This window comes from Struthio camelus, chromosome Z (genome assembly GCF_040807025.1).
Source record: "Struthio camelus isolate bStrCam1 chromosome Z, bStrCam1.hap1, whole genome shotgun sequence".
NCBI lineage: Eukaryota > Metazoa > Chordata > Aves > Struthioniformes > Struthionidae > Struthio > Struthio camelus.
Window position 1 is genome coordinate 52,942,006 of NC_090982.1, and position 14,889 is coordinate 52,956,894.

Below are 14,889 nucleotides of genomic sequence, written 5' to 3' on the forward strand. Positions count from 1 at the left end.
TTAAAGAACATTTTAAGTTAAAGTCTTGTAGATTAATTTATACAGCTGTCTTACTTTGTTCTATTTTTCCCTTCAGCTAAACTGGCAGAATATTCTGTGCAAATGGATTTCTGCATGAGAGCTTTGATTCATGACAGTGGACAGATTCCCCTGGGTTAGCTTTTATGTTTCACATTTCTGTGCTCTTCCACATCTTCTTGACATCTCCGTGTCTCCACTCCTGCTGTGAGGATGACTCACCTGCAGCTACTGAAACAATGCAAATTACAGCCTAAGGAAAATCAAAATCAATTAATACATTAGTCTGAAAACTACAGCAGTTCAGCTGCTGCTTCATGAGCAGCTAAGCCAATCCTCCAGCAACTCAGAGCAGGAACTGCTTAAGATATCTTACAGGAAGGTACCCCCACTCCTGAATCAGAGTTCTAAGATTCTTGGGAAAAGAACATTTGCAAAAAGTATTTGCAATTTATGTTATAAAGCACAAGGAAATAGAATATGCCTTTATTTGGTTTCTTGTCTGAACATATAAAATTATAACCTAGAAGCACCACCACACAATGATGAATGTAACCTGCCACATGACGAATGACCACATGATTATGAAGCAATAGCTAGATGAATTAAATTTGTATTGAAAGAATGACCTTTCAGATAGCCAAATGAGAATGGGCTAAGTCAAATATTATGCACTGTAATATTTTCCAACTCAATTCTAGTGTAGAAACTGCCAAAACCCCTTCACTTAATATGCCATGTAACACACAGGCAATCCACTAACATTCCAACTCCATCAGCATTACTCTGCTACCGTAACTCAGAGTGCCACAGACAGGTAAGCAGACTGTCAGATGCATGGAAAGATCTGTTGATCTTGTTTGCTGTAAATTCTCAGGTAGTATTTAACAGTAATCAAATGGCATCTCTCTGTTATATTTTTTCAGCTGGCAAACCAGCACAGTGAACTAACACCAACTTGCTAGCTCAGAACAAGTTCTACATTCCACTTTACGCTATGAGCAGGAAGCCTGATTTCAGTCTTTAAGATATGTTGTCCTGTTAGAAGATATAATAGAGCCTAACAGTATAAATTGTCTGAAAAATCAAAATTTTCATTGAATAGTTTGCTTTGTGGTTGGAAAGCAGATGTAAATTCCTCTAGCAGCTTTTCCCAGTTTAAGCAATAGAGTGAAATAATAACACTTGGCATAAGTGAAGAAAAACAGAAGGTTAGTTCATTAGCATAGAAAATGAATCACAGCAATATATTTTTTTGGATTGCTAGGTTCTTTCTCTTCTCAAATACATGTCATTTTAGCCAAATAGTATTCCCATGTTGTCTTCTTCTCACTAGAGCTGTTCCTCCATTTTCACAAACATGATTATGGAAGAATGGGGTAAAATGCATTGTTCCAACACGAAACGAAAAGCCTTACAACTATTAAAAGCATTTAGAGGATATAAAGGAAGAGAGTTTAGGTCTGTTTCCCTGCTGTAGCTGAAATCTGTGCAAGGGACAGCAACAGCAGTAGGGGCATCAGTCAGAACTCTTTGTGAATCTGTGTTATGCTCTACCCCATTTTTGGTCTGCCAGAAGGGGCCACACGCTAGTCTAGGAGAGCTGGATTGCAGTGGCCATGACTTCATCTTACTTCCACTCTCAAAGAGAACTTTCAGAGAAGCTCTCCTGATTGTACACCTGCTTCCGTGTACTGGAGAAATGCAGCTTACAGAAGCACCATAAACGGTCTAGTCACAAATTAGTATTTAGGTATTTAAAGGTCTTGGCAAAAATTAACACCAATATAAAATTGTCTCAGTGACCATTTCTCTTGCTGAAAGGAATAAAGATAGAAATAATTTTGCTTAAGCTTTTATCTGGAGACGATTTCTTCCAGTGCGCTATCTGGTTGTTCATCAGGCTGCAATACAGCTGCTATTTCTCTCTTGTGCATATTATGAAGCAAAGTGAACGAGGATTTCTGAAGTGTTTGTTGTAACAGCAGCAACATATACTGCAGTCCAATAGTTCATGAGCAGCTGGAATAAATTACTATACACAGCATGTTTTAAAAAGATGATGTGCAAAATGGTTTAAAGCAACACGAGCCTTTAAAAAGCCAATCAAAATATTAACATAGCTAGGAGACTATCCAGATTAGTATTTTATACTCCTTCCAAATGAAATGTAAATCATACTCATGATGAGGAATCAAACTAGCACAATGGAAATATTTGCAAAAGCTTTTTTTTTTTAATATACTTTTAATTTAACATTAAAAGCATAACTAGCGCAGAAGTCAGGCTTTTTCTTACTTTCTTTTTTTCTTTCTTTTAATAAGAGGCTGAAATTCCATCTTTAGCCCTGTATGTCTAATTATTGCAGCACGACGTATGTGGAATGTGAGATCGCCCACTGCTTGGAGACTACTGAAATCTCTAGGCAAAACAAAATGAGTTAATCTTAACTCTCCATTTCCTGGCCTTTGTTGATTTAGATTAATCCACTAAAGTTATTTTAGCAAGCTTTTTATGTACATCTTCTTTCTCTTTTTTGTTTTTTAAAGCCCATTCTAAAGGAACATTGCTGATGAGTAAGCTCTCATGTTTGATTTAGCCCTGAAATACACTTTTTTTGTCTTAACTTTTCTATACTCCATGATATTTCAACAAAACTGTTATTGTTTCTCCATGCTATCTGCTCTTCTAAATGCTAAATCTACTTTTGATTTGCTTGTTTGTTTTGCGTGTGCTTTTGTACATGCAGACCCCACACCTTCTCACTCATTCATATAGTCATGCCTCACATGATTAAGGACTGCAGGCTCAAGAGACACAGTCCCTCTACACAGTCTACAAACCCACTTGTAAATTAGTCAAATGTAATGAGTCTTTCTTACAGTATGAAGACACACAGACATTTGCCTTGGCACTTCCAAGGTGAGGAGAGGGAAGGCTAGAGAAAAAATTCTGAGATTTCTACTAAAAGTTTTCGGTGCATGCTCAGACATGGCAGAGTTTAACCAGTTAAGGATTACTTGTATCTGAAGATTTTTTTTTCCCTTTTTAAAAAAATGAAACTCTGTATCAGTGTAAGTTCATCCATCCTAGTGCATTGCATCACTTAACTATACCTGTTTAGTTACACTGCTACTACTCTCGGTACAGAGGTGCTCTCACTATTCTGTGCAGCCTGGTATTTCTAAAAGCCATTACCCTCAAATTCAACCTTTGGCAAAGCTACATTACGTTTAGGTCAGGGTAAAAAGGTTAGGGATATGGGTAGCCTTTTATCTACACCAGGCCTGATGCTAGAACAGCCAGGAATAGCGCTAGTTCCTAGCAATAAACTGGGAAATAGTTCAATACTGCCGTTCTCTCAGAGCCAGAACCAGCATAAGTGTTTCTCATCTTCCTCTTGCCATCATCCAAGGTTACCATCCCTTTCGATATCCCAGCCCAGCTGTCAGCATGGCCGAACTCTAAAAGAGAGCTGTGGTGGTGAATACAACCTTCCCAAACGTGATGGAGAAGGCTGAGAGTCCCGACCAGTGGGAGGGTACAGCTGCCCCGTTGGCCCCACTGGGGAGGGGCTGAGAAGGGGAAATCCTGCACTTGCAGGACAGCAAAAGTGAACAGCAAGGGCAGGGAGGTGACAGGGTGCCACGAATGATTTAAACTGGATCTGAATGATCTGCTAAGAGAATAGTAACAGGGAACATACCTTTGCGTGAGCTTCAGGGCTGTTCTGACATCCGCTTGGCTGCTTGCACAGCAGAATTCTGCGTTACTTGTACCAGAGAGCCAGGTCAACGCGTCCTAGCCCCACGGAGGCAATTCTGCTGCAATCCTTGCACAGGGTTATAGGTGCCTTGTGCTTCCACAGCCCCTCAGAGATGCTGTGCTGGGGCCAAGGAGCTGGCCTATTCAGTTGTTCTCTCACTTTTTTAAGAAGTCCTTTATTCTCAGGCAGGCAAGTTTTAGCCATAGGCAAATTTTAACTATACAGCTGCAAAGCCGTCAGAATAAGGCATAACAACAGAAACTGTGACAGATTTGTAGCTGTAGACACAGAAGTGTTCCTAGAATAATGAAAAGAGTAATCATGCAATATCGGTGTAATATTATCTACCAGGAGTCAGTCAGGTTGCTTGAGGTCTTTATTCCTGTATGCTTACACTGCTGGACAATTTTAAAAACTATATTTTTCTAGTTAGCAGATTTGACTGCTACTACTTTATAGCATTTTTGAATTACAGGTTAGATCATAAGGCCTCACCTCATGCATAAGGTATATGAGCCTCTGGCACATAGATCTCATTCATCTAGCATAGAAAAAAAAGATGCGTGTATGAAATGAACTTATACCACTGGACCAGATCCCACAATGTCAACTCCTGTGTGAGAAAGCAGGCCTGAGCTGGAAAAGTTTAGCGTGCTAGTTGGCTGGAGATCAGCCCATGGCTGGGTTAAAGAAGCCTCACACCCTCCTCACATTGGCCCTGTTAAAGAACTTACTTGATTTCTAGCTAGAGCTTACTTAATGGTAGAAGTAGTAGCACATTTGCAAGATACCTTACAGTTCTTCCCATTATTTAAAGATATTAAAATTAATTTATTGTAGCTTGTCTTGGGAGTGTAAAAATTGTGGGCCAGGGGTCATGGCTCATTGTACACTGGGAAGGTGCTAGCTGAATAATCCCTCAGCCGCATTGCTAATTCAATAGCTCTCAGCAATCACCAGTAGCAAGCAAAAAGAATTCTTCCATAATTCAAATCATGCTGTACTAACACAACACCCTGCTGGATAGGACAGTGGACTGGCAGCTAGGAAAAATGGCTTCGTTTGCCAGCTCTGCCGCAGATATTTGGGCAACTTTCTGTTGGAAGCTCTTCAGCTCTCAGCACCTCATCTGTCCTTGACAACAATGTAAACTGTTATCTTTTGATCTGGTGATCAAACAGATTTGAAACAACAACAGTAAATTGTGTGAATTTCTCCCATATGTGGGATTTTGGCTGTGAAGACTAATTATGACCACTTAATTGGCAATAATGTTAACTGTTTCCCAGCACAACTTCATTCCAGAACCGGCATGCATTTGTTGCAGCTAGATATGCTTGAGTGAATCATGCTGATCTTTTTGTTTGAAAAGGTATAAATATGTAGCTGCAAGCTTTACTATGGGTTATAGGGAAAACAAAGATGACAGGATTGTAAATTGAGGCATTCTCTGTTCATCATTGTAAAGACATTCAGGAATTCAAGATCTGACAATTGTGTTGGACTTTATAGGATGCTGTGGGTTTGTTTACCGCTGGCTTAGTGAGACAGGAGACACTCCTTTTCTCCTCTTGGAGCAAACGCGTAAAGTAGCTGTGCTTTAATTCATATAAGGAGATTCTGACTTTTCCTATAACGGATAAATATTCAGAAGTATCTCATTTGTAATATCGTTGCACTGCTCATTTCCATGTTTGTTACCTAATGTGTTATTTGAATTTATTTGAAATATCAAGAAATTAATGCCTTAACTTTCAACCCAGTAACTGGAACATCATTCAACTAGTCTATAATTTGCTATCAAAGTAACCTTTGATCTAGAGATCAAATCTGAAAGAAAGATTTTGTCCAGCAGTCAGATTTTTCACATAAAGGCCCAACCTACAAATAATCATACAGGAATTTAATTTTAATATAGCTACCAGGAGCTCAGCTAAATAGTGTCCAAAAAACAGTGTGGAATCTATCTAATTATATCCTCATAAAGTTATGATTACAGTTTGTGTTATCCTCATCTTGCTGATTTTCACAATGCAACCATTTTTAAATAGTCTATCCCACCACATGAGTTTAGAGCCTGCTGGAAATAGGATCTAATATGGATGCTGAATGGTTTTCTGATTTGTCTCTTCTCTTCCAATGCGAGCATATCAAAGAGAGTCCCTTACTCCCCTCACATGTTCAGGCCTAGTTCATCATCTGCTACTGTGGGTTTCCAGGGAATAGCTATATTGACTTCACTCAGCTATGATTATACACCAGATCCCAAAAGGACAACTTTATAGTTGAAAGGCTCATAATCCTACTTAGTTATATTATTTCTTGTATTGTCAAATGACAGCCATTCTTTTTAATTAAATCTATATTTATTATTATTATGAGATCACAATGTACTGAATGCTCTCTACTTATGTTGGAAGGAAGAGTCCATAATTGCGCAAAGGAATTAATCGTTAAAAATACCAATAAACAGTTGGCAATTTTTAGAGTCTGAACAGCTAGATGATTGAAGTTTCTAGAGAAAGATCACTGTCCTCATTAAAAATATTGCCAGGTTTTGCTGAATCATCCTCACACTTCACTTTAGCCCTGTCCTGAAACACTTCTTCTGCAATTAATCTTTTAAAGCCTAAGTAGCCAACAGAAATTTCCTATATCTGCAAAACCCAATACCATATTACTAGCCATCTTTAGCAACTACTGCAAGCAATCAAATGGATTGCCCTTTGGTAATGGGCTAGCAAGGATCTAATTTTGTTATCACAGTAACTGCATTTGAGTTTGACCTTTCCTGGATTCTAGAGCAGAGGTGTTTCCAGAGGTTTGTCTAGAAACCTAGATGCCCACCTAGAAACTGCTATAGTTGGGAGCAGAGGCAGACAACATGTGGCTGTCCAGGTTCATGCAGCTCGTTAGTAGTTCAAATGGGGTCATGTCATGAGATCAGCAGGGATCGTTGGGTAAACCAAATCCCAGCTGTCAGAGGAAGTGAAGCAGCAAAAACAGCTTATTTCAACATCAATAGATTACCTTCAGGCTCAGGTGCATAGTCAACACAACCCCATTCCAGCATGGAGTAGGAACCGATTCTATCTCCTTTTTTGTGAATTGCTCCCAGAGTTCCTTCTACATACAGGTTTCTGGAGTATGTAATATGTGTCTTGTGGCTCTTAAACCTATTAAAAGATTCTATGAAAACCTTAAGGACACTATTCCAAAATGATGGTCACTCTTTGGCTACAGTTAGCCATCTGCTAGACTACAACATAAAATCTTTTGAAACTGGTTTCACCAGTTGTTTTACAGGGGATCTCGCACAAGTGATCACCTGAAAAGATAGTCAGCATCCACCAGATCCATGCCAAATGCATACCTCTGGGTAGCAATACAAAAGTTGGGGTGTTTTTTTTGTTTTTGTTAATCTACGTGTTGCCCTTACCGATGGCAATCGTAAAAAAAGGCTTTTGGCTCAGAAGCTACTTTGCTTCAGTGAGGTGTACTGCATCCAGACTCAGCATTCTCTACAAGCAATGCTGGGCTTCGATGTTGTTGTCTCTAACACATCTTTTGCTATAGCTCCCTGACACAAGTGCAACTCCCTGAAACAAGCACACCTATCCACACTTAGTATGTCTACTTTCACCAGTCTCTGCTTTTAGGCTTAATATGCTCCAACAGATGTTCAGGTTAGCTCTTTCACATACAAAGGTCCATAAGGCTCTGCAAATACTGTTGCATGACATTGTGAATACATTAGGCCTGGAAGCTCATGTTTGGGACACGGACTGACAAAACACAAGGAAGCAAAAGTGGAGTGACATCATGGAAGAAAATGAGAATCTTCAATCTCATATGTTCATTACTGCACTCATTGCAAGTGTTGTAGTTACTGTCCTTTATTCGCTTCTTCCTCTGGTTGAGAGTGGTCAGTTACCTTCACCCAATCTACTAGGAAAGGGGCTGAATGCATTTTCCTGCCTGGTCTCCAGCTGTGTATTCAAACCCTTTCGCTTGTGCTTGCACCAGCAGTCATGGGGGGGAAGGTGACAAGAGCAGCCAAGCAGCACTTCAGGAGCCCCTGGGTAAGAACAAGTTGACTTAACATGTGACAGAGCCAATGCTCTGAACTGTCAGAACTGTGACAGTACCGTCTGGAAAACTCTCTTTCCAATGACAACATTTGAACAATTGCTCATGCTGCAGTGCTTCAGAAGATTGGCACCCATACAAAAAGTCCCAATAGCAGTTTACACAGCTCCTGTGCAGTTTACAGAAGTGCGTGGCTACGCAAGGTTTGTTGCAAGAATGACAAGGCCTTTGGACAGCTGCTATTGTATCAAACGGCTATAGAAAAATCAAGGTTCTGGAGAGCGTAATCTAAGTAAGCTACTCGCAAGAAGTCACAACATTCCGTTAACCACAGTTAACTTTTCTCTTACACGATGTCTCTGACGCATTATTAGGACAGCCCAAGTCAGGGTAAACCCTTGTAACTGCTTATTCTAGCAGGGCTCTCTTTATAGTAGCCTTTTTAGGAGATGCTGAATGGTATCGAGAAGGAAAACTTTCTTCTGGGGAGATTATGTAGGACTAGAAATGATGTAATACTACTCAGAGAGGGAACAGTTCTTATATTAAACATATATACATATATGCATACACACACACATGCACATATATGTATATATACACATACATTTGATATATGTATAAATAAAAGCAGTTCCTGGTGTTTGAACCCCTGCCTTCTCTGAAGAAAGAGCTGGAAAGAGATTTGTCACATGTCTGGTTGCACTGACAGGATGGTTGAGCAACCTATCCTGTCTTATAAAAGGACTGGGGAGTTTGTCTATTCTACACAAGAAACTTTTAAATTGAAGAATTAGGCCATGAATGCCTGAAGGAACTACTGAGAGCTACAAGAGGAATCCCCTAGGAGTACGGCTTCCTTTCCAAGGATTCCTTTAGAACAGAGCCTAGCAGCGTTTGTGTCCCCTAAATGCCAAGCGTCCTTGAAAGGTGAAGACATTAATTTTATCTTGTCAGTAAAGTCTCTGGTCCAGAGAAAGAGCTACGGGGCCCTTCTGGTTAACACCAAGAAGCTAATTAGATTTGCTTCTAACTTAATGAAATCCTGAGCAAAGTCATTAAGGATTTTGATGACAATAAGTGACTTAGAAAGATGCTAATGAGATTCCACAGGGACCTACTATGCAACTGAAGCTGTAAGATTTATTCCATGGGTGTCCTGGAAATAAAAAGCATATATATATGGTGGTTCTTAAATGAGAACCTGTAAACTTGACATTTCTATACAAGGCCTTTTCAAGGAAGTGGTCCAACATTGTTTGGAGGACTATGTCAGTCTAATAGACTAACAAGGAATTTGCTTTGGGATGCTAAAGAAGGGCTAGCAGATCGAATGACTCTGTGTCATTTGTTTATTAATTTTCCTACGCTGTTCCTTTCGGCAATTTGCCCATTAGTTGCTTTTTAATTCCTACAGTGCTGCAGCAATGACATTCAGCAGCGTAAGACGCAGAGTGATCTAAATGGGATCTTTTATATCTTAATAGAAAAGGACACATGCATTTTCCTTTCTTGGACATTTTTGCAAAATAAAACACCAGGCCACTTGCAAATGTCCTTTCCATAGGAAAGCAGCCCTCTCCCTGCCCCCTCAACACAAATGGCAACATAGTTGACTCAAGAATTGTATTGACATAAAGTCCTATTCTAAAGTTTGGCCATTTCTTCATGGTCATCTTACAGTGGCTGCTAGAACAAATTACTAATTAATCCTAGTGTAGACTTCACATTCATTGGCTTTCTAGCAATGAAACTTCTCTCAGGAATGAGAATTCACACATTAAAAGGTTTTCAGGATTAGGCTAAACTAATTATTGTAATGTACAATAATATAGTAAATCCCAATCTATTGTTCTCTTCAGTTTAGCTTCATAATATAGCAGACATTTTATAATACACATATTTTTGCATGCACAGAAAAACTTTCAATAGAGTAATTCAAGGCCACTGCAAAGGTAGGTAAATTACTATTATGTGCCAAGAAGTTATGTTTTTTCTGTCACTGCCAGAAGAAGAAACAAGGTTCCACTGTTTCTATTATGATATACTTGTATAACTGTAGTATCTACCAGCTCCTAATTGTAAGTCAGGTCTTCATTTTGAACATCATCGAAACTGTAGCCCCAAGTTAGATATTTTGATACTGATGGCTTTTGCTATCAAATTATGTTGCCTTTGCCTCAATTTCTCCAAATCAGAAAACATTTTTATGGTGGATTGGGGGTGGAGAGCAGAAAAAAATCGGAGAGTAGAGACAGCTGATTTTATTTTCTTTTGCCTTGTTCTGATGGTCCCTAGGACGAAATCTACATTCCTCTGAAGTCAACAGCAGCATTTCCAACAGTTTAAGTGGAACCACAGGTTCACCCCTAATAGTAAATGATAGCGTTACTGGTACATGGGATCTTTTTCTTTCTTTCTTGTTTTCGAGGATTTGTTTTTACTTATACAACACAGTGTAATTAACTGTCTAACACAGTGGATCACATCGCATACCTGATTTTTCCACCAAAACTCGTATCTTCATTTCAAATGCATGACAGAAATTTAAAGACTGGGAACTAATGTGGAAGGCAAACATTCCAAGTCATACTTAACTGTTCTGGATGAATGAATAAGCTTTACAGAGCAAATGTAAACCAAAACCAACTGAACATAAATAAGCTGGTTTCAGCAATTCCAGCCTCTGTCTAAATTTAAACTTCCCTTCAACAAAGTAGAAAAACTCCAAGCTTACAATTAAAAGAAGACAAAAAAAAAAAAAAAAAGCTAGTTTGAAATACAGGAAAGAAAAAAAATGAAATATTTTTAAAAATGCAATGGAAAATAACAAAGGTGCCTAGCTGAAAATTACCCAAGAGTATAAACAATAGCAAAGTGGGATGCACAGTTCTAATTGTCAAAATTACAGTAACTGTGGTATTTTGACAGAACTGAAGGCGTCTGAATGGTGACTGTGACTATTTCTAGCAAATAGGGTAAACAAATCTTATTACTATAGCAACAACAGTACTATTTTGTAAAGAAACTCCAATGCTGCCTGTCCCTATTTCAAGAGCTGTATCTAAACATCTGGGACAATTTTATTTTTAAGGCAAAGAGAAGAAACCCAAATGTCTTGCTACATACTAAGTTACATATAAATTACAGGCTGCAAGTCTCAAAGAAATTATAGTCAGGGAAAATATGCCTCTAATTGGTTTAATGATTCTCCAGTATAACAGAGGTTTAAGACATGTATTATATTGCAAAGAGACTATATTTCTATTTATGGAATAAAATTACAATAAGGTCTAAAATTACAATAGGGACTCAACAATATATTTTAATATGGAGCTATTTAGCAACTGAACTCTTCCAATAAAAAAGCCCATGTATTCTGATGTATTTCAAATTATGCAAAAGTAAGCAAAGTAAAAAATCCTTCATATTCATAATTTTTAATATTTTATTCAAGCAACAGAACAAAATACACCTGATGCGAGGTATGATAAAGAAAGCATTATAAGCAGAAAATTCAAGAAATTAGGAAGCTTTTAATGGTTCTATAACCTCAAAATAAAGAGGAAAAAATTGGAGATCAGGTGTCATTCTCATAACAAAAAGGTTTTATTTCTTACTCGACACTATTTCAGTCACAGAAAAATTACACAACTATAGTCTCTTTTCATCTCTAAAGCCAAAAGGAAGGAAAGAAAGCAAAAGTCATGTGTATTTTCTTCTAATAACATTTGGCTTGTACTCAGCTATTTACAGAAAATATAATCACAAAGAGTTCATTCATATGAGAAACCAAGAGTATTACAGATTATTGCTTGTATTTCAAAAGTGAAAGGAAAGCAAGAGTTTAGGTCTGTCCTCTCTACTGCTTTTCATGAAATAACAAGACTGCTGCTGATTTAATTTTACGCCTATTTTTAAGTCTGGAAATTAGTACTAGATAGGATCCAAGTACATTGGAAAGATGATCAGAGCACTGTTAAGACAGAGGATATGAATAGGCTGTAAGGTGAGTTCTTCAGCACTAAGGCCTTGTCTACAGGAAAACTTGTACCATGTAACTTAGTCCATGATTCTACATTCATTAATACCAGCATCTGCGCATTAGTGGAGAGTCTGATAGTATAAATTTGATCTGGATTAAGCAAAGTATAGTCAAGAAAACATGTACCTCCTTTTTCATTTAATCAAATTAGTGTTTAAACAATTCTCACTGCTCAGCCTGGAGTATCAAACAGGCTAGTTTATTTACTTTTTACTCACTGCGCAAGTGCTACAGTGCTGGCATAAAAGTACGATCACCGTTTTGACAGATTAGTTAGCAAACATTATGCTTTGCTTATACTGGCTTTTTGTTAGCTGCTGGAGAGCAGATACGTAAACCAGCAAACCTACCAAAAGAAAATTAACTCTACAGAGTTTTCAGGGGGCCTTTTTATACAGGCTTGGTGCTTTTCATCATGGGGGCAAAGGGTTTTTGTCCAGAACAAGGCTTTCATGACTGACAAAGTAAATGAACGACACTTAGAGAGAAATAACATGTTAAATTAAATTGTCAGGGCAGAGAACAAGTATTTTTTAATGTTTCTGCTTTAGACAGACATGATTTTAGTTTACCTTTCATCCTGCAAGCCCTTATATACGCACTGAACTACTAGCACATACATAGAACTAGTCTTTTGGGACCGTGGCCTAAAATACATTAGACTTAAATAAAACAGAGAGCAACAACGACAAAAATCTTACAAACCTTTCTTTGAAGTAGCCTTTCATTTTATTCAGCTTTTTGAAATATTAACATAAGTCAAACAATACATTTCTTATTGACTTAACTGTATTTTCATTCTACCCTGAAAATAAATTACCTCTATTTTATCCCCTGTCTAATATTAAGCAATAATTTAGTTACAGATCCCAAGATAATTTCAGAGTACTATACAAATACATCCTTTTGCAACTGAAACTACTCCTAATCAAAATTAGAAGATTTGCTTCAAAAGCATCAAATTATCACGGCATGATTACATTTGTAAGTAATTGATTGCAGAAGTGGATAATGTCCTTTTTGCCAGATAAACTACTGATTGGTTTTCCTAGTTCTTCATCCAAACCTTGGTTACCTTAGCAACTTCCCATTATCCAAAGGAATGTAAAAGATATCAAAGCTACAGAACTTCTGCTAAAACAAAGAAGGCATGTTATGCTGTGTAAGGTAGGTGTTTTCTAATAGTTACCATGCCTATATGTAATGCTGTTAGTATATAGGACAGTGTTTAACCACGTGATTCTTTGTCTACCACATTCTAATTTTTTCTTTGAGTAGAATAAAGAAAGGGTTGTATTTAATGGCAGGAAAGATCGTAGGAGTCAAGAATAATTGCAGTGTACGTTGTACAGGTGTGCTTCTGTTCTACAATTCTGCTGAATCCCAAGGGGAAAAAAATAACAGTGATGACTAGTATATTTACACTATCACAAAACAAATTCCAGTTCTTGTATTTTTTCAACAGACTTCTGAAAAAAGAAACCTTGCTTATGCTTTGATACACATATGTATGCCACAGAAATAAACACCATGCATACAAGTATATACATATATAGGCACAAACACATTTAGCGCTGAGAGAAAACAACCATTAGTTTAAAACACTGCATAGAGAGTGTGTATGAAGTAAAATAATTATACTTCCTAAATGCTTCTCAATCTTTCATGTGCATCATATGGCCCACTAACATGCCGAAATGATCCATTTAGGTAATTTAAAAATGACATGCCTCTCAATTTCACAGTCAGTAAACAATAGTAAAAATAACATACAAGCCCCAAATTATGGAAGTCCAACCTTAGCACTGTACAGATTTACGAGGAAGCTATACAAAGGACTAGGAATACATAGGAATTATGCATTTGGAGGCTTTATGAGACTTGCTGTGGGCCATGCAAACTCACAAAGAAGTAACAGGGAGGTTTTATTTTTTGCTACAGTGATGAATGACTCCATATAGAACAGGCCTTTAGGGATTACAGTGATAGTTATAAAAACACGGACGATACAGGTAATTCAGCATAGCTGACATGCTAGATAGTATTTAACTAACTTACACTGACATTTCATGAAGACAGTTCAAGAGTTTTGTAAGTGGTTAAGTACACTACAAAGTCAGTAATGCACTGAAATTTTTAAGCAGCATGTTCAGTTTTTATTTTTATAACTAATTGACTACTTAAGATTACATAAAACTAAATACAATCCTTTCTTATGTACATTTAAAGATCTTGTTTCCACCATCTGTAGAAGAGTATTTCTCTGTAGAAGAGTACTTTTAAGCTGTATAATGACAAAATGGAGACTTTTGTTGGCAGACCACAAAAAACGTCCACATCATTCACCACTCCATCAGCAGCATGAATTATCACCGAAGTCTCCATTTGCTTCTAAACTACAGAGAGCTCACAGTGCATTAAAGATGGCGCAAATAATGCAATTGGCTGCTTTGCAGCAGTAATTGGCTGTGTCTCCCAAACACTGGCCACTTAAATTAAAGTGCATTCATTAGAATAAATGCTGGCCAAAAGAACTTTAGGAATCTTGTTCATCCAAGTAGGCCACATGTTTCACTCTCCAGTGAGTTTTGAATTCGAAGTAATCAAGTAACAATGAAAACAAACTACAAAAACTATTATACATATTTAAAAAAAAAAGTGAAGTGGTAAATGTACCTGGTGATACAGGGAATACAGAGAAGGCAGCAATATTTTCAATATTTGGGGTTTTTTTTTCTCCTGATCTCAGTGCTTATGATTACGCACCATAATAAGAGTGGCCAGGACTGAAGCCCTTTAAACTTTGGTTATAGTAACTAACAATTACAAAAAAGAAATAAAAGGCATCTCCCAAAAAATACACACTGGGTCACGGCTACTGCCTGTGAGATATGATCCTACCGGTGTAGAAGTGTGTGCAAGTCCTGCCATTGATCTTAATGAGAGGAAGATCACACTGAAGACTTTTGAT